The sequence below is a fragment of the Brassica napus genome, unplaced genomic scaffold, assembly GCF_020379485.1.
Source record: "Brassica napus cultivar Da-Ae unplaced genomic scaffold, Da-Ae ScsIHWf_89;HRSCAF=158, whole genome shotgun sequence".
Taxonomy (NCBI): domain Eukaryota; kingdom Viridiplantae; phylum Streptophyta; class Magnoliopsida; order Brassicales; family Brassicaceae; genus Brassica; species Brassica napus.
The window spans coordinates 21,896-42,500 of record NW_026016937.1 but is presented as its reverse complement, the minus strand read 5'-3'; positions in this window follow the sequence as shown (position 1 = coordinate 42,500).

Here is a 20,605-nt window from a genome sequence, read left to right as displayed (position 1 = left end):
CTGGTTTAAGCTGGCTCCAAGTTCCCATCTTCTTCTATGCGGGTCGTTACCCCGGGTCATGGGACCGAGGTCATGGTTCCGCAAGACATAAGAACTCTTGCCGGCTAGGGCGTTCCAGATGCTCAAGCTTTACCTGCCGGATCGTCCACGACTCCGATTCTTGTCTAGGATAAGGAGAGGGCGGCTGACTCTATGCCTCCTCCTCTGGCTAGGAAAGAAATCGTTCTAGTGTTGCGCGCTCCTAGTGCTGTTTTGGTTGCTCAGCCTAAGGGCCGGAAGAGGAAGCTTGCCAAGAGCGGTGACGGGGAATCTTCGCAGAAAGGGGGATCAAGCCTAGCGTCGGTGTAATAACCCTCACGAGCAGATAGAATTTTGGTCGAGAAAATTCTTTAAGATCAGTTTGAAGATTGATCGATCAGAATTTAAATAAAAATCGACATGGTGAATTAATCTCTCGACGGGTTTTCTTTTGGTCGAAAAACCATCTCTTGATGGTTCTGGTCGAGTGTTAATTATTATTGTCGATTTTTATTCATGCTAGGCGAGTTTATTCAGAGCAGGACGAGATTCGAATGATGAAAAATATTTCGTCGAAACAGTCCCAAAAATATCGACAAAACTCTTAAAATTATTTCTGAACTGTCACATGCCTTGCACTTTCTAGCCAACTTGCTTTCTCAGTAATTAGGTCACATGACATGCACCTACTTGCTTACCTGCTTGCTCATTAGAAGTCACATGCTGGTCACAAGCTGTTTGCTTCAGCTGCTTGCAGCTTTCTTCTTGTAAGGGAAAGGTGAGCTGCTTGTGCTGAAGCTGGTTGCCACATGTTTCTCCAAACTACCACTTTGTGTAAAGAGAAAACCCTGAGCTGAAGCAACCCCATATGGTATAAAACATCTTCTTCTCTCCTCTGGACGTCCTGTTACTGCAAGAAAAACCAAAGAAGATTCAGAGAGAAAGAGAGAAAGAAAAGAGAAAAATGTGTAAGAAAAATTAGTTGAAAAATTCAGAAAAAACAGGGAAGAGAAGTGAGCTTGGACGACCCTTTCTCACCATCCTGTGACTTTAAACAGTGTGTTCTGGTGTGGTTAAGAGCTGAAGGTTTGGTGTTCAAGAGTTTAGAATCACCCAAGTTCTTTAGCGTTGGATTTTATCGGTAAGAACATATGGGTTTGATGAGATCAGTTTTGCTTGAGCTTCAGTTCTTGTTAGGTAACCAAAACGATTTGGTCTGTTTCTGATCTTGAACCTATCATGGGTATCTTGTCCTGATCAGGTTAGGCGTGTGTTCAGCTTGAAGTTTATAATAACCAAGTTACCTGTATGTGGATTGATCTTGGTTCAGTTATGTCCCTTAGATATTTTTTTTAAAGGCTTAGCTGAACTGAATTATCCTTCAACCGAACTGAACTGCTTTGAACTAAGCTGAGTAAAGTTTATGTTGGAATCAACCTGACTGATCTTGTATCCACACATTCTGAATCAGGAGTGAAATGGAGTGTTATTAGTTGAGCTCGAGTCTAGTCTTCCCTAGCCAATCTCATGGAATCAAAGGTGAGTCTAGATAGATGATTGATGAGTAGTGAATGAATATTTCTTGATTGAACGTACTGATTGTAGATGATTGATAGGCTTTGTCTCGTGATCAATATTAAATTGGTAAGGTGTTTACTTAGTGTAAACACTTATTAAATATTTATGAATGATCATAGAGGTTTATTCCAAACCTTAGTACTTGTTCTGAAGAACTAATACATATGTATAGCATTAAATATAATTAAGTATGGAAGTATTAATCATGTGCAGTCTTATTATAAATCTGTCTTCCAAAATATTCCCGTATGAATGATGATTACCGTGAATTTGTCCTGCGATATGGAACAAGGTCACGAAGACACGATGATGGGGTCGCACCCTGGAGGCCGTGTAACTGCATGCAGCGTTAGATGTTCAATTTTTGAATATCTGATGGCGATGATGGTGATGCTAACTTGCTAGACTCGTTTAGCCTTTGGGTTTCTCGAGTCTGGTATATATATATATATATATATATATATATATATATATATATATATATATATATATGAATGATATGAAAGACGAGAATATGAAGTGAGGTATATGATTAGATTCACAATGATGGAAGAATATTCCTTATATATAAATATCCAGATATGGAATATATTTCCACTGCATGCAAATGAATTGATTGCTTGAGATATTATTAATATATATTGGGGTGCGGGAGTAGGCTCACTGAGTAAACTAGTTACTCATGACTCATTTGTGATGCAGGTAACCAATAGGCGGGAGACCTTACTCTAGGACGGGAAGGAACAGCATTAGCCAGCGGTAGTTTTATTATCCTTGCAAAGTCATTTTGATATATCTTATGTATAAGATTTGTTGACCGAAAACTTTGAGGTTAATTTATAACAAATTTTGTAAGATGCTTTTGATTGATATATAAAGAATATTTTTTTTTAAAGTACGGGATCCATATAATATCCTTGCATAAAAGGTTATTTAGAGGTCTAGCGATTTTGCTGAAGTCCAGTATAAATCTCCTGTAATATCCGGCGTGTCCGAGAAAACTTCGCACGTCTTTAACAGTTTTGGGTGGAGGTAAACTGGTCATTACTTCAATCTTAGATCTATCTACCTCTATACCAGCAGCAGAAACCCTATGTCCTAACACTATTCCATCGTTAACCATGAAATGGCATTTTTCCCAGTTGAGGACAAGGTTCTTTTCTTCGCATCTTTCTAATACTTTGCATAAATTATCGAGGCAACTCTTAAAATCTGATCCGTAGACTGAAAAGTCATCCATGAATACTTCCATGAAGTCCTCGATCATATCTGTAAAGATTGACATCATGCAACGTTGGAAAGTGGCGGGGGCGTTACAAAGACCAAATGGCATTCTGCGATATGCGAAAATTCCATAGGGGCATGTAAACGTTGTCTTTTCTTGATCATCCGGGTGTATAGGAATTTGGAAAAATCCAGAATATCCATCAAGAAAACAGTAATACTGGTGATTAGCTAATCTCTCCAGCATCTGATTAATAAAGGGAAGGGGAAAATGGTCTTTCCTAGTAGGGGCATTCAATTTCCTATAATCAATACACATCCTATGACCAGTAACGGTACGAGTCGGAATGAGTTCATCCTTTTCATTCTTCAATACAGTGATACCTCCCTTTTTGGGTACAACATGTACGGGGCTTACCCATTTTCTATCTGAAATAGGGTAAATAACTCCAGCATCAAGGAGTTTTATAATTTCTTTTTTAACTACTTCCTTCAGATTCGGATTCAATCTCCTTTGCTGCTCTATTGACGTTTTAGTGTTTCCAAGTTGATCCGATGCATGCAAACATCGGGAAAGATTCCAGGAATGTCATCGAGAGAATACCCGATCGCTTTCCTGTACTTGCGTAATTTATTTAGCAATAAAGCAAGTTCTCCGCTAGTGAGATTGGCGTTTACGATAAGAGGGTAGGACTGGTCATAAAGGTAAGCGTACTTAAGACCGCTGGGTAGAGGTTTTAATTCTACTTTTGGTGCTTTATCTTTAGACCAATTTGATTGCGAGGGAGGTTGTCGATCGATGGTATCTCATAGGTATCGATCAATGACAACTTTTGAGTCGTCATTTTCTTCTACGTTTGCAACTTCGATGCTAGCGTCCATTAGTCGCATGTAATCTTCTGTCCTATCTGATATGCTGAAAATATCATTTCCCACGTGGTTAAGGGCGTCTTCTAAGGGGTTGTCTGAACACATGTTTAGGAAAGAGTCTTTTTCATCCTCAGAAACCTTTTCCACGTAGAAGGCCTGGTCATCTATTAGGGGTCGCTTAATCAGTTTTTCCATATCAAAAGTCATCGAGATATCCCCTATGTTCAAATTAATTCGTCCTTCTTCGACGTCAATGATTGCTCCAGCTGTAGCTAGGAATGGCCGACCCAGAATGAGGGGGTCTTTGGGTTCTTGTCTGTATTTTAACACAACAAAATCCGTAGGCACGATGCAATCATTAATCTTTATGGGAACATCTTCGAGAATTCCTTCGGGTACCCTAATAGATTTATCAGCTAAGACCAGGGTGATCGGAGTTGGCATAAACTCTTTATATCCTAAAGTTACTGCAACAGAGTAAGGCATAAGGTTCACGCTAGAACCGAGGTCACATAATGATCTAGGAAAGCGTATGTTTTCTATTTTACAATCTAGGACGAAACTACCAGGACCTGGTCTCTTTGTTGGAGTTTCTCCTTTAATCATAGCACTTACTTCTTCTGAAATCATCATAACTTTATGTTCTGCAATTGGGTAGTTTGGAGATGTCATGTCCTTTATATGCTTCTTAATCGAAGGTGCTATTTTTATAGCATCACTAAGGGACATTTCAACAGAAATCTTATCTAAGGCTTTCTTGCAGGTCGCGTTTTCTAATGATTTCTTAGTTTGCGTTTTAGGAGGAAAAGGGGGTAAAGTACTATAGACTCTTTCAATTATGGGTTCGGTTGAGTAGACCGTCGATCGACGGGTTTTTCAGGTTGTCGATCGATGGTAGGTCTTTCTGGTCGATTGACGTCAGTTCCGTACTGTCGATCGATTTCGTCCTCAATCTCTCTATCTTCTTCTAATTCTAAGTCTATTGCCTTTTCCTTAGCCTTTTCAGCGGTGGTTTTCCGGTTCTCTTGAGATGGATTTGGGTCAAGATCGTTAAGAAGAATAGGATGAGATTTGTTTTTTCCGGTCTTGTCAGTGTCGTTAGGTTTTCCAACATCTGTGTTATTCCTCGTATCTGCTGCGAGGTTTTTCCCGCTGCGCAGCATTATGGCACTGACTTGACGTCTCGGGTTTAAATCAGTTCTTCCGGGAATACATCCGACATCTCTTTTTATGGCAGTCGCAATCTCGGCTACTTGACCTTCTAATTTTCGGATTAGTTCTCCCAAAGAATCTGCTTTTTCCATTAATTCTCCGTAAACTATATTTATTTTTCCGTAAAACTCCGATTTTGTCTTACGGTTGCCAGTAAGAGCTTGTCTGATATTGAACCTCTCTCTTCCGGTACGTGATTTTACAGCAGTGTCATAAGCTTGGGTAAAGCTATCGACATTAAGCACAGCATAGAGATCGGAACAGTTCGTTCCTTCATCCAAATAATCATCGGTGTCAGACAAAGCGTTGTCGTCGATCTGAGCTATATCAGATCGGTATTTGTTTTGAAGAAAGGAAAGAAGGGATTTAAGGGAATTCTTAATTTCTATCAAATCAGAATTGTCTTTTGGATTTGTGGCTTTTTCTATCTCTTCATCCATCTTTTCATAGGATCTTCCCGTTGTCATATTCTTGATAAGACTTCTAGCTTCTTCCGGATTCCTAGTGATGAAATTTCCATCACTCGCTGCATCGAGTGTGGTTTTATAGCTCAAGTTAACACCTCCATAAAAGATGTTAAGAAGTTGTGGTTCTGAATAACCATGATGGGGACATTCAAGTTCATAGCCTATGAATCTTCCCCAGGCATTTTTAAACGATTCGCGTGGACCTTGGCGAAATGTAGAAATTTGCTTTCTTACTTCCCAGTAGCATTCATCAGTGAAAAATTCTCTAAGGAAGGCACTTCTAATCTCTTCCCAACAAGTGAGTGATCATGCTGCTAAACAGTTTAACCACCTGAGGGCTTCTCCTTCTAGGGAGAACGAGAATAGTTTGCAACGATCATATTCATCTGGTATTAATTCTTCCAAAGTTTCAATGTGATCTTGTGGGTGCTCTGGGAGGGATCCACAGAATGGGTTTTGACGAACCATGCGGTAATAATCTGCGTTAAACTTAGATTTCTTGGTATCGTCTCCTGGTATTTTGATAGCGGACCTATTGGAATAGGTCTTACCAGGATCAAGGTAGTCTTGTATGGACAATTTTATAACTTCACCTTTAGTTAAGGTGGAATTTTCCTTAACAGGGATTTCAGTCCCCTGTTTAGTTTGGCTAGCTTCATTGCTCGTTTGACCATTTAGTTCAGTGTGGACTACTGTCTCATTAGCGGGCTTGGTAAGAGAAAACTTACCTGCTTCCGGCTGGACGGTATCGATCGATGTTGGCAGCTTCGTATCGGTCGATTCTTCTGACTCAACGTCGCTCGATGGAAACGTGTCTCCGTCGATCGATGGTTGGTCGCGCTCTGTGTTCTCCATTCTTTGTGTCTGCATAACAGATTAAGAAAGAAAACTTTAGCAAGTTTTTCGTAATAAGTCTATACTAAATTCTAAATTAAATCTAATGGTAATAAGAAAGAGTCCCCGGCAACGGCGCCAAATTTGATATCACTCAAATTACCCTAAAGAGTGTTACTCTCATCAAAAGAGGTTCAGATGTAGTACTTAGGGATTGAATCCACAGAGACTCTAGGATTACTCAACAGACTTAACTAATTAGAAATTAAGATGGACTAAAAGGTTTTAATAGTTTTAAAAGCAGTAAATGATAAATCGAAAACAATAGTGATTCAATAGATTGAATTGAAGTGGTTTCAAGAATGGGAAAGCAGCTAGATTCAGGTAATTTTCAGGTATGAAATGTATGCACTTAGTTTAGACTAAAGGGTTTGATGGTTTTTTAACTAAACAATGATTTAACCGGATAGGTTATCTTCGCTAGATCTCGGATCTCAACTGTCGTATTTTCATCTCGAGAGAGTGTCGATCGATGTGACTTGATGTACATCGACCGATAAACCTTTGTAACAATCGACCGACAGAACGATAATTGCGTCGATCGATGGTTATTCTAGCGAGCTTTGCAAACAGGTTTAACTTGTTCTCTAACCTTCTCAGACCAACTGTCGTTGCGCCTGAGCTGGTTAGATCACGCAAGTGGGTTCAGGTATTGAGGGGAAACGGTTAGTTGGACTCAATTAATCCTTAGATCTAAAATGAAGGTGATCAATCTCAATTTTAGCATTAAGTTCACAAGCAATGAAAGAACAATCAAAACACCTTTTTAATAGTCATATTAGCAGTACATAATTTCAACCATGGTGAGAAACCTAAATCTAACAATTGGTTTACTCAAACATATTCATGAGAGACAAAGTCATGATGGTGTGAAATAAACTCAAATGAAACATAGAACACAAATAGATAGAGTAATAGAAATAAAGGAGTTCAAGATCTTCTCTGTTTTGCAGTCTCAGATCTATCTCTCAGATCCTTAGCTCTTCTAATGGTAGCCAAAATCATCCCTCTCTAAACTAGGTCTTTTGCAAGTGTCTACCTAAAATGATACAAAACCCTATTACATATAGCCTAACAGGCGGCTAGGGACTTAAATTGCAAATAATAGATCTTCTGGAAAATGAAATCTTTTAATTTGCGATTTCATTCGTGTGACTGGGCATCGATCGATGCACATGTATGTTTGCCGCTCGATGGTAAGTGATTATGATCGACCGATGTTGCTCTTCAAGCGTCGATCTATTTTCCTTGCGTAAAAGCATTCCAAAATGTCCCAAAAGTATCATTTCCTTCCATTAGGTGAATAAACCTGTAATTGCTTTGAAAAGACTCTAAAACATGATTAATACATCTTAAAACCTTTATATACCATGTATAAAAACGGGTGGGCGATCGAGAAGTTTTGAAGTACGAAGTGGGCGAAGAAGTGATCGTGAGTTAACTATGAGTCGAATAAGTTGCTCGACCATAGTTAGAAGATGTCTTAGATTGATGAGACGGACGTTTTCGAAGAATAACATTTTTGGAAGCACAACGGTTTAGAAGCACGACGGTTTAGAAGCTCGACGTTTTGGAAGAATGACGTTTCTTCAGCACGAAGTTTTCCGCAAAACTTCGTATCAGCGGAATATTATTTCGAAGACATTGGAAACATGATGGGAATTAAGCACGATGGGAAGCAAGCACGACGGGATTGAAGCACGACGGGAAAAATCCAAAATTGGACGAAAACCCTAATTTCGGTATTATGAAATTTTTCGAGGAAGCCGGAGGCTCAGGACATATTTTCCCTCAACTTCAGAGATCAAGTGGAGTTTATTAAAAAAATTCTGAGCATAAGAGAGGCTGTAGAAAAATATTTGGGATTGATCGCAGGACGAAAATTCACCGGAGTGATCGATATCAGGCGAATGGACCGAGAAGCTCGAGGTGGCTTGTTGCATGGGTTCAGAACGTGGTGTCAACCATCTAACAAGCTCAGTATCAACACAAGGAGGAGGTGTAGACGTGCATGGAAGCAGTCCATGCAGCCAGACACATAGAAGCACGAGGTGGAGCGGCCAAGCACGAGATGTCGCGACGCATGCAACTGAAGCATGCGGCCAGCCATGTGTGTGATTCTGTGGTGCCTTGCATGAGTTCCAGTCATGCAGCCTGACATCTGGGAGGAGTGGTGGCGCCCTGCATGAGTCCTGGCCATGCTGAAGGACATGTGGAGCACGAGGTGTCGCCGTGCATGCGTCCGGAGCCATGCGGAGCGACACACGGGCGGCCACCAACCTGAATATGATTGGCTGGTGTTTTCTATAAATACCCAGCCACCCCATTCAGTTTCAGACATCCAGAACACACCAAAGCAAGTTCAAAACATGGCTAGAGAGAGACAGAGAAAAAGAAAGTGATCGATTTAAGAGTATGGTCGATTCTTAAGACCGATACTCCACCGAGAAGGCCAGTTCCGTCCAATCGATAATTCTCTACGATTGTGAGGTGGAAGCTCTGTCCAATTCAATTCGGCCAAACCAGTCATATTTTCCTACAAGCAAGTGAGGTACTGTCCAAGATTAGTTCAGTTCCATGGGTTCAGATCAGTCGAAGTTATGCTCGATACTGCGTCGGGAAGTCGAAGAACTGTCCAGAAGCTAGAGGAGGTTCTGTCCGAGTCCAGATCAGTCTTTCGAGGCCTGTCAGCTTCTTCATGGTGAAGCCAAGGTTCTGTCCAAATCAAGATCACTCAAGTCCAGTGCAGTCAAGTCGTCCATGGGGTTTTGGCGAAGTCCTCTCCGATCAACCAGCTGCTTCTCGCCTAGAACACTGTGAGTTGGCTTGTGTGAATTCCACTTGGAATTTAGGATAGTTTTGTGAGTTGGTTTGTTTGAATTCCACTTGGAATTTAGGATAGATCGAGTCGCATATAGATTCGAATGATCAAGTTATTGAATGGTAGAGTCCTTAGGGTTATTTTATTTATGGAACCGGACTCAGTTTAGAAAGGCCTAAGCTGAGATGAAAGGAATTACGACTGAATTAATAACCTGATTAGGACTAAGGCTAGGAGGCATCATGTTTTCTATTCTTGTGTGTTGATTTGGTGGAGTGCAGGTTCCCGTTATCTTTAAGGATAGTTTCATAGCAGGAGGCTGGACTATCTGGATAACGGTTTGATTTAATTGATTAGTAGTGATTATTATTGCTTAGTTGTTTAGTAGTTAGTACTAAGGGTCTTAGGCCATATAGGCCGGACTACTGGTACTATGGTTAGTCTTGTGGAGTCGAGTGTCTAGTTAGGATCTGGAACTTTGGCTTTAGGTTAGCTAGATTGAGTTTGTTTTGTTGTGAGTGTGCCGACAGTATGTGCGAAACCCGCCCATACAAGGCTTGTGTAGGGGTGATTAGTGTTTCCTCGGCCTCGTACCCAGCGGGTTCAAGGAAACCCCTTATTAGCTGGATCGGGAAGACTCAGACGAACGGTGTCATGTACTATGGCTGGGTATTACACGATGGTGTAATGTGGCAGTGACCTGAAGGACTGTGGGCTGTCGCGCGGTGACCCGAATAACTGAGGGCCGCGGTCGGTTGAAAGTTCCTTCTTCAGGCCTTTGTGGTAGGAAGATAGGATATTGCCGATAGAGAGGAGGAACACGAAGTCACCAGGGCCCAGGTTAGAGTGTTGTCTTAGTGTGTCGTAGAGGGTTATGGAACCCTTGAGTAATGTAGCATCGATATACGGTGTTACGAGTTAGATCAAGTCGCAGATACTCATAGTTATTATTGTGATTGTGGTTGATTGATTTACTTGCAGGTTCTGGCATTAAGACCTAAGTCTGGTTTAGGTACCGGATTACGCTTGGTGTGTATTTGGTTATTGTAGGCCTGACGTTGGCCTATATGTGTTTGAGTGACTGCTTGTGAAGGGTGGTGGATATTAAAGCTATGCGGTATCATTGGTTGGCCGATCATGTTCTTGTTTGATTGTTGGTTGATTGACTAATGATACTTGTATAGTCTAAGTGTCTAACACTACATGAGTACTGAACTCAGGCGTATATATGGTTAACTAAGGATTGGTTGTTGACTTGTTTTCTTGCAGGTTCATGTTACTTGAAGTTAGATCATGGCAGGAGGCCAAATCTAACTCAGTAACGGTTTGCTTAGCCTTAGCTTTTATTGCATGCTAGGGCTAGATTTATTGTTATTTTGGGTTGTCTGGGTTAGAGTCTAGGTTGCGGGTAGAGGCCGCCAGCTCACTGAGTAACATTAGGTTACTCATCCAACTCTGTTGTCCTTTTTTTCAGGTCGCTTTAGGTAAGGATGATCGGATAGGTTGGTGCTGGACGTTAGGACCGCCGGTGTAGATTTTCATGCCTTTTGTAAACGGTATTGAGTTATGTGTTTTGTTGGCTCGATTTGGCATTAGGCCGGGCTCAGTCTCGAATTATTCAATGTATGGATATTTCTCGAATCAATAAAGTAAATGTTTTATATGCGCTTCATGAGTACTCTGATATTTGACTAGTTCGGTCTAACACAACGTTAGGTTGTAGTACGGGTTGAAAAGCCTTAGGCCTCGATCTAACAGAAAACGCTAACTCTTGGCCGGGTTGCAAAGCCTTGTGCCTTGACGTAGCGGGACGAGTTAGTGGATGAACTGGTCGAGGTCGTGAAGTAAAGTTTGTGACTCTGACCGGATTGTCCCTAGCCCGTCACATAGCGCTTCCGAACCATGTTGTTGGGTTGGACGGTCAGTCATGTTCTTTTTTGATTGTTGGCTGGCCGGTTGGCCTTTCATCTCCAACCCTTGGTGTGGGTCGTCCGTCGGTCATGTTCTTGTTTGATTGTTGGCCGGTGGGTCGACCTATGCTTAGGACGGTTCGGGGGTGTTACAGAGGTGGTATCAGAGCATGGTTTCGTCCATGCTTCCAGAACTCATGATTTAATCGGTTTTAAATATTTATCGAGTCAAAAAGAGTCAAAAAGGCATTAGGGAAACCGGTCACGTCCAGCGATAGGATTTTTGGTTTTAGGAATTAGAATTTGAGATAGTGGAATCTAGAACTGTTAGGTTGCTGGTTAGAATTGCGGTTAGGTTGAATTGTTAGTATTTGCTGGGTTAGTAGATTATTTGATTAATTGTCTACTAACTTGCATGTGAGGTGTTCTTATGAGTTGCAGCGAGTAAGTGTGTTTGTTGATCGGAACTTTAAGGGATGAAACCCTTAAAGTGGAGGGAGTTCAAGGCCAAACCCAAACCCGAAGCGAAAGAGGAGAGAGAGATTCAGAGAACTGGACAGTGGTATGGACTGGACAGATGGGAGGAAACAAAACTTTGTTGGGAAAGGACTTCATCATTAGTTGGGAAAACAAAGATCGAGAAAATGGTTGGAGTAATCAAGAACGAGCATGGACAAGATCGTATCAGGGCAATGAGTGTGTTATGTCAGAGTAAAAGAAAGAGGATGACTCAGTGATCATTCAAGTCAAGAGATATGAAGACGATTGTGGAGGGCTTGAAGAGGACACTCAAGGAACCGTGGTGGACAGAGTAAAGAGGTTATGGAGACAAGTGGAGAATGTTGTGAAGACGAGCAACATCGCAATTCGATGACGAATTCTATTAAGGGGGGGGGGAGAATGAAGAAACCCGTTAAAAAAAACAAAAAAAAAGGAGAGAGAATGGTCGAGTATCTTTGTGGTGGTCGAGTCGCGGGCGATCGAGAAGTTTTAAAGTACGAAGTGGGCGAAGAAGTGATCGTGAGTTAACTATGAGTCAAATAAGTTGCTCGACCATAGTTAGAAGATGTCTTAGATTGATGAGACGGACGTTTTCGAAGCATAACATTTTTGGAAGCACGACGGTTTAGAAGCTCGACGTTTTGGAAGAATGACGTTTCTTCAGCACGAAGTTTTCCGCAAAACTTCGTATCAGCAGAATATTATTTCGAAGACATTGGAAACATGATGGGAATTAAGCACGACGGGAAGCAAGCACGACGGGATTAAAGCACGACGGGAAAACCCGAAATTGGACGAAAACCCTAATTTCGGTATTATGAAATTTTTTGAGGAAGCCGGAGGCTCAGGACATATTTTCCCTCAACTTCAGAGATCACTTGGAGTTTATTAAAATTGTTCTGAGCATAAGAGAGGCTGTAGAAAAATATTTGGGATTGATCGCGGGACGAAAATTCATCGGAGTGATCGAAATCAGGCGAATGGACCGAGAAGCTCGAGGTGGCTTGTTGCATGGGTTCAGAACGTGGTGTCAACCATCTAACAAGCTCAGTATCAACACAAGGAGGAGGTGTAGACGTGCATGGAAGCAGTCCATGCAGCCCGACACATAGAAGCAGGAGGTGGAGCGGCCAAGCACGAGATGTCGCGACGAATGCAACCGAAGCATGCGGCCAGCCATGTGTGTGATGCTGTGGCGCCTTGCATGAGTTCCAGTCATGCAGCCTGACATCTGGGAGGAGTGGTGGCGCCCTGCATGAGTCCTGGCCATGCTGAAGGACATGTGGAGCACGAGGTGTCGCCGTGCATGCGTCCGGAGCCATGCGGAGCGACACACGGGCGGCCACCAACCTGAATCTGATTAGCTGGTGTTTTCTATAAATACCCAGCCACCCCCTTCAGTTTCAGACATCCAGAACACACCAAAGCAAGTTCAAAATGTGGCTAGAGAGAGAGAGAAAAAGAAAGTGATCAATTTAAGAGTATGGTCGATTCTTAAGACCGATACTCCATCGAGAAGGCCAGTTCCGTCCAATCGATAATTCTCTACGATTGTGAGGTGGAAGCTCTGTCGAATTTAATTCGTCCAAGCCAGTCATATTCTCCTACAATCAAGTGAGGTACTGTCCAAGATTAGTTCAGTTCCATGGGTTCAGATCAGTCGAAGTTATGCTCAATACTGCACCGGGAAGTCGAAGAACTGTCCAGAAGCTAGAGGAGGTTCTGTCCGAGTCCAGATCAGTCTTTCGAGGCCTGTCAGCTTCTTCATGGTGAAGCCAAGGTTCTGTCCAAATCAAGATCACTCAAGTCCAGTGCAGTCAAGTCGTCCATGGGGTTTTGGCGAAGTCCTCTCCGATCAACCAGCTGCTTCTCGCCTAGAACACTGTGAGTTGGCTTGTGTGAATTCCACTTGGAATTTAGGATAGTTTTGTGAGTTGGTTTGTTTGAATTCCACTTGGAATTTAGGATAGATCGAGTCGCATATAGATTATAATGATCAAGTTATTGAATGGTAGAGTCCTTAGGGTTATTTTATTTATGGAACCGGACTCAGTTTAGAAAGGCATAAGCTGAGATGAAAGGAATTAAGACTGAATTAATAACCTGATTAGGACTAAGGCTAGGATGCATCATGTTTTCTATTCTTGTGTGTTGATTTGGTGGAGTGCAGGTTCCCGTTATCTTTACGGATAATTTCATAGCAGGAGGCTGGACTATCTGGATAACGGTTTGATTTAATTGATTAGTATTGATTATTATTGCTTAGTTGTTTAGTAGTTAGTACTAAGGGTCTTAGGTCATATAGGCCGGACTACTGGTACTATGGTTAGTCTTGTGGAGTCGAGTGTCTAGTTAGGATCTGGAACTTTGGCTTTAGGTTAGGTTCTAGATTGAGTTTGTTTTGTTGTGAGTGTGCCGACAGTATGTGCGAAACCCGCCCATACTAGGCTTGTGTAGGGGTGATTAGTGCTCCTCGGCCTCGTACCCAGCGGGTTCAAGGAAACCCCTTATTCGCTGAATCGGGAAGACTCAGACGAACGGTGTCATGTACTATGGCTGAGTATTACACGACGGTGTAATGTGGCAGTGACCCGAAGGACTGTGGGCTGTCGCGCGGTGACCCGAATGACGGTGGGCCGCGGTCGGTTGAAAGTTCCTTCTTCTGGCCTTTGTGGTAGGAAGATAGGATATTGCTGATAGAGAGGAGGAACACGAAGTCACCAGGGCCCAGGTTAGAGTGTTGTGTTAGTGTGTCGTAGAGGGTTATGGAACCCTTGAGTAATGTAGCATCGATATACGGTGTTACGAGTTAGATCGAGTCGTAGATACTCATAGTTATTATTGTGATTGTGGTTGATTGATTTACTTGCAGGTTCTGGCATTAAGAACTAAGTCTGGTTTAGGTACCGTATTAGGCTTGGTGTGTATTTGGTTATTGTAGGCCTGACGTTGTTCGATCATGTTCTTGTTTGATTTACTTGCAGGTTCTGGCATTAAGACCTAAGTCTGACTGCTTGTGAAGGGTGGTGGATATTAAAGCTATGAGGTATCATTGGTTGGCCGATCATGTTCTTGTTTGATTGTTGGATCGACTAATGATACTTGTATAGTCTAAGTGTCTAACACTACATGAGTACTGAACTCAGGCGTATATATGGTTAACTAAGGATTGGTTGTTGACTTGTTTTCTTGCAGGTTCCTGTTACTTGAAGTTAGATCATGGCAGGAGGCCAAATCTAACTCAGTAACGGTTTGCTTAGCCTTAGCTTTTATTGCATGCTAGGGCTAGATTGATTGTTATTTTGGGTTGTCTGGGTTAGAGTCTAGGTTGCGGGTAGAGGCCACCAGCTCACTGAGTAACATTAGGTTACTCATCCAACTCCGTTTTCCTTTTTTTTCAGGTCGCTTTAGGTAAGGATGATCGGATAGGTTGGTGCTGGACATTAGGACCGCCGGTGTAGATTTTCATGCCTTTTGTAAACGGTATTGAGTTATGTGTTTTGTTGGCTCGATTTGGCATTAGGTCGGGCTCAGTCTCGAATTATTCAATGTATGGATATTTCTCGAATCAATAAAGTAAATGTTTTATATGCGCTTCATGAGTACTCTGATATTTGACTAGTTCGGTCTAACACAATGTTAGGTCGTAGTATGGGTTGAAAAGCCTTAGGCCTCGATCTAACGGAAAACGCTAACTCTTGGCCGGGTTTCAAAGCCTTGTGCCTTGACGCAGCGGGACGACTTAGTGGATGAACTGGTCGAGGTCGTGAAGTAAAGTTTGAGACTCTGACCGGATTGTCCGTAGCCCGTCATGTAGCGCTTCCGAACCATGGTGTTGGGTTGGACGGTCAGTCATGTTCTTTTTGGATTGTTGGCTGGCCGGTTGGCCTTTCATCTCCAACCCTTGGTGTGGGTCGTCCGTCGGTCATGTTCTTGTTTGATTGTTGGCCGGTGGGTCGACCTATGCTTAGGACGGTTCGGGGGTGTTACAGTCGGGGTTCATCATAATTTGATTATAACCTGAGAAGGCGTCCATGAAGGATAAGAGCTCGTTGCCCGCTGTTGCTTCTACCAATTGATCGATATGTGGTAGAGGGAAACTATCCTTCGGACAGGCCTTGTTTAGGTCGGTAAAATCCACGCAAACTCGCCATTTCCTGTTTTTCTTTTTGACTACTACAGGGTTCGCGAGCCAGTCTGGGTATCTTACTTCTGTTATCGACTCGACTTTAAGCAATTTTTTGACCTCGTCATTTACTGCGGAAGCACGTGCTGATGGACACACACGTACAGCCACGGACGTCCTGTGTGTGCTGATGGACACACCCGGATGTCCTGTGTGTGCTGACGGACACCAACAGACGTCTTGTGTGTACTGAACAAACAGCCCACGGGAAGGGCCAGCGTGCTGAGTCCAAGGACCAGCGTACTGATATATGTACTAATGGACAGCCACGGACGTCCTGTGTATGCTGACGGACACACACGAACGTCCTGTGTGTGCTGACGGACACCCACATACGTCCTGTGTGTGCTGACGGACACACACAGACACACACGGACACACACAGACAGCCAAAGACGTCATGTGTGTGCTGTCGGACAGCCACAGACAGCCACAGACGTCCTGTGTGTGCTGGCGGACACCCACGGACGTCCTGTGTGTACTGAAGAGACAGCCCACGTGGGCCAAAATCACCCAAACAATCCACGGGAAGGGCCAGCGTCCTGAGTCCAAGGACCAACGTGCTGATATGTGTACTGATGAACAGCCACGGACGACCTGTGTGTGCTGACGGACACAGACGGACACACACGGACACACACGGACAGCCACGGATGTCCTGTGTGTGCTGGCGGACACCCACGGACGTCCTGTGTGTACTGAACAGACAGCCCACGTGGACCAAAATCACCCAAACAGTCCACGGGAAGGGTCAGCGTGCTGAGTCCAAGGACCAACGTGCTGATATGTGTACTGATGGACAGCTACGGACGTCCTGTGTGTGCTGACGGACACATACGGACACACATAGACAGCCACAGACGTTTTGTGTGTGCTGACGGACACACACGGACACACACAGACAGCCACGGACGTCCCGTGTCTGCTGATGGACAGCCACAGACAGCCACAGACGTCCTATGTGTGCTGGCGGACACCCACGGACGTCCTGTGTGTACTGAACAGACAGCCCACTCTGGCCAAAATCACCCTAACAGTCCACGGGAAGGGTCAGCGTGCTGAGTATAAGGACCAGCGTGCTGAGTATAAGGACCAACGTGCTGATATGTGTACTGATGGACAGCCACGGACGTCCTGTGTGTGCTGATGGACAAACACATACACACACGGACAGCCACGGACATCCTGGGTGTGCTGACGGACACCCACAGACGTCCTGTGTGTATTGAACAGACAGCCCACGTGGGCCAAAATCACCCGAACAGTCCACGGGAAGGGCCAGCGTGCTGAGTCCAAGGACCAACGTGCTGATATGTGTACTGATGAACAGCCACTGACGTCCTGTGTGTGCTGACGGACACACACGGACAGCCACGGACGTCCTGTGTGTGCTGACAGACATACACGTACGTCCTGTGTGTACTGACGGACACCCACAGACGTCATGTGTGTGCTGACGGACAGCCACAGTGTGTACTGAACAGACAGCCCACGTGAGCCAAAATCACCCAAACAGTCCACGAGAAGGGCCAGCGTCCTGAGTCCAAGGACCAACGTGCTGATATGTGTACTGATGAACAGCCACATACGACCTGTGTGTGCTGACGGACACAGACGTACACACACGGACACACATGGACAGCCACGGATGTCATGTGTGTGCTGGCGGACACTCACGAACGTCCTGTGTGTACTGAACAGACAGCCCCCGTGGGCCAAAATCACTCAAACAGTCCACGGGAAGGGTCAGCGTGCTGAGTCCAAGGACCAACGTGCTGATATGTGTACTGATGGACAGCCACGGATGTCCTGTGTGTGCTGACGAAACACACGGACACACACGGACAGCCACAGACGTCCTGTGTGTGCTGACAGACAAACACTGACAGCCGCAGACGTCCTGTGTCTGATGATGGACAGCCACGGACAGCCAAAGACGTCCTGTGTGTGCTGGCGGACACTTGGGCCAAAATTACCCAAACAGTCCACGGGAAGGGTTAGCGTGCTGAGTCCAAGGACCAACGTGCTGATATGTGTACTGATGGACAGCCACAGACGTCCTGTGTGTGCTGATGGACACAAACAGGCACACACGGACAGCCACGGACGTCCTGTGTGTGCTGACGGACACACACGGACTTCCTGTAACGCCCGAATCCGGCCTCTCGACAAGACTGAACCCGTTTGCTACTTAATCAATTTCTTTGCTTGTTTGATTCATTTTAAGTCTTTCATTTACTAAGTCATGTTCGAATCTGAGGTTCTAAAACAATGTAACAGATAGCACAGCGGAATAACAATGTGTAAACTTTGTATTACGTAGAAACAAGAGATCCAATACACAACTTCTTAACAGTTTCATAGACAATCACTAGTTCGTCCCTAGCATCATCTAACCACACGTTACACAGCCTCTCACTGACCGAGCCTTCACGGCTCCTTGGCTTGACCAGAACCATCCTTAGTTCCTGAAACCACAACCAGGTAAGAATTAATCATAACCGAGAATAGGACTGGTCGATCCTACAATGCTTGGCTTGGTTCCTAGAACATTGATAAACCTCAGACAATATACTTATGAAAAGATATGAACCTGCCTACCAAATCCTAAGTCATTCAACCAACCACCCCTTGACTTAGAATCAGATAGACAGTCCAGAATAGATAAACAGAACACACGAACAGTCCGGATCGTCCCGAAGACCAATCCGTCCATCCGGATAGAATTTAGGTGTGACCGGCCTAGATGAAGTCTGGCTCAATGGCCCAACGGACTTCCTTACCTGATCCGGCCTTAGGCCTGGATCCAACGGTCGAGTAAGCCTCACGCCCAATCCGGTCAGGCCAATGGCCGCTCGGACCTTGCGACTCTTACCCTGGCCTGGACGGACCGTGTACTTGTCTCAACGGACAAGACATGGTCTGATCCCTAAGGAACGGACATGACCTGCCTCAACAGGCACCGCTTGGTACACGCCCCCTTCGGCCTTTGGTACCTCTTGGTCCTCGTACTACTTGGTGATCGTACCACTTGGCGTTCGTAACTCTTGGTTACTCACACACTTTGGCAACTCACAACCGTTGGTAACTCGTGACCTTTGGCCACTCGTGCCTCTTGGGACATGCCCAACCGTTTAGCCCAACCGCCCAGTCTATGGTGCGATTCGAACCGACCGTCTAACCGACCAGCGTCTAGGTTAGCGGTTTGGTTATGTCCAGCCAAGTCCAGGAACGTGTCCCTTGGACTGAACCAACACAACCCTTCATGCATAATCAGAAAGAAGAGAAAGGACCGGATAGAAACAAGAAGAGGCGAAGCGGTCAGGTCTAATGAACCGTCCAGAGCCGCGGTGCGGTCACAAGGACCGTTCGTTCGGACTGGTGCGGCCAAAACCAACCACGTACCTTCTGAACCAGGTCAGGGTTCTCCACGCTCTTCTCCTGCTCTCGGTCTCCCATACTTGATCGGAGGTTGCTTCACAAACGATCGGATCGCCGGAAACCTAACTACCACACAATCGGCCTTGCTTTGGCCGAAAACTCTCTCTCTTTCTTTCTCTCTCTCTACGATTTCTCTGAGTATTTTTACTCTGGATTGGATGATTGAAATCGACAGAGAGGGCCCCATATTTATAGAAAACGAGGGGGTAAGTCTTTCCCCATGAACAGGCATGACTGGCCAGCGAACGGGCACAATCGGCCAAGGGTTACACCCTTTCGGCCGCATGCGTCCCTTCGCCAATACCGCATGGTTTGGGTCGGGCAGAGGCCCAAAGCCTTACCCAATTCTTCTAGACTTAGCCCACAGCCTTGTCCCAAGCCCCAACGGTCCATGACCTCATGGCCAGACCCCCCATGGCCTGTCACCGGCTCGGACCCGGACCATCGGACCGAAACCCGAACAGTCCGTCCAGCTGAGATGAGCTGACCCCCAGCTGCCTCAGCTGAGTGAGCTAGTAGTCCAGCTAGTGAAGCTGACCTTGTAGTGTCCGAGCTTGAGTGAGCTTATCCTAACTCCGTTGAGCTAGTTTAGCTACCCGTTCTATCCGTCCAGCAACCGTCCTGCTCGGTCTAGCTGATTCTTGACTTGTGTAAGGTTACGTCTAAGTTTCCTTACGTCCTTAACCTTCTTATCCGGCCATGGAACGCTTGCCTTGATGTCTTAAGACTGGCTAGTACATTTCCTTGAACCGTGGCCGTCCCAATGATCCTATTCACGATCCGGGATGTTATAAGTCTCCCCCACTAGCAATGGATTCGTCCTCGAATCCGACTCATGTGTTTCATCCAACACAAACTGGTCGAACCAATTTGGAAACTCGGCCTTCATCCTGGCCTCCGTCTCCCAAGTGGTCTCTTCTCGAGCATTACAATCCCAAATGACCTTGACCATCTGGATTGTTTTCTTTCTCATTGCTTTTTCCATCCTATCTATGATCCAAACCGGCTTTGTTTCCAAAGTTAGGTTCGTACCTAGATCGGATGGTATTTCAGGTATTAAGATGTCCTGATCCGTCAAGCACTTCCGGAGTTGGGAGATATGGAATACATTATGAAAGGGTTCCATCTCAGATGGTAAGTCCAACTTGTATGCCACACTACCCACTCGTTCTATGACTCTGAACGGCCCTAGGTATCTTGGGTCCAATTTCCTTCTACCAGAAATTCGTACTCTACCTTTAAAGGTAATCATTTTGAGATAGATCATATCACCCACTGTAAACTCCAGTTCTTTCCTTCGTTTGTCAGCGTAGTGTTTTTGTCTGTCCTGTGCAGCCCTCATCTTGTCCCGCACGGACATGATCTTCTCCGTGGTTTCTTCCACGATCTCGGGGCCTATCATGCTGCGTGCCCCCACTTAGGTCCAGCATAACGGTGTCCTGCATGGTCGTCCATACAAAGCTTCGTATGGTGACATGCCTAT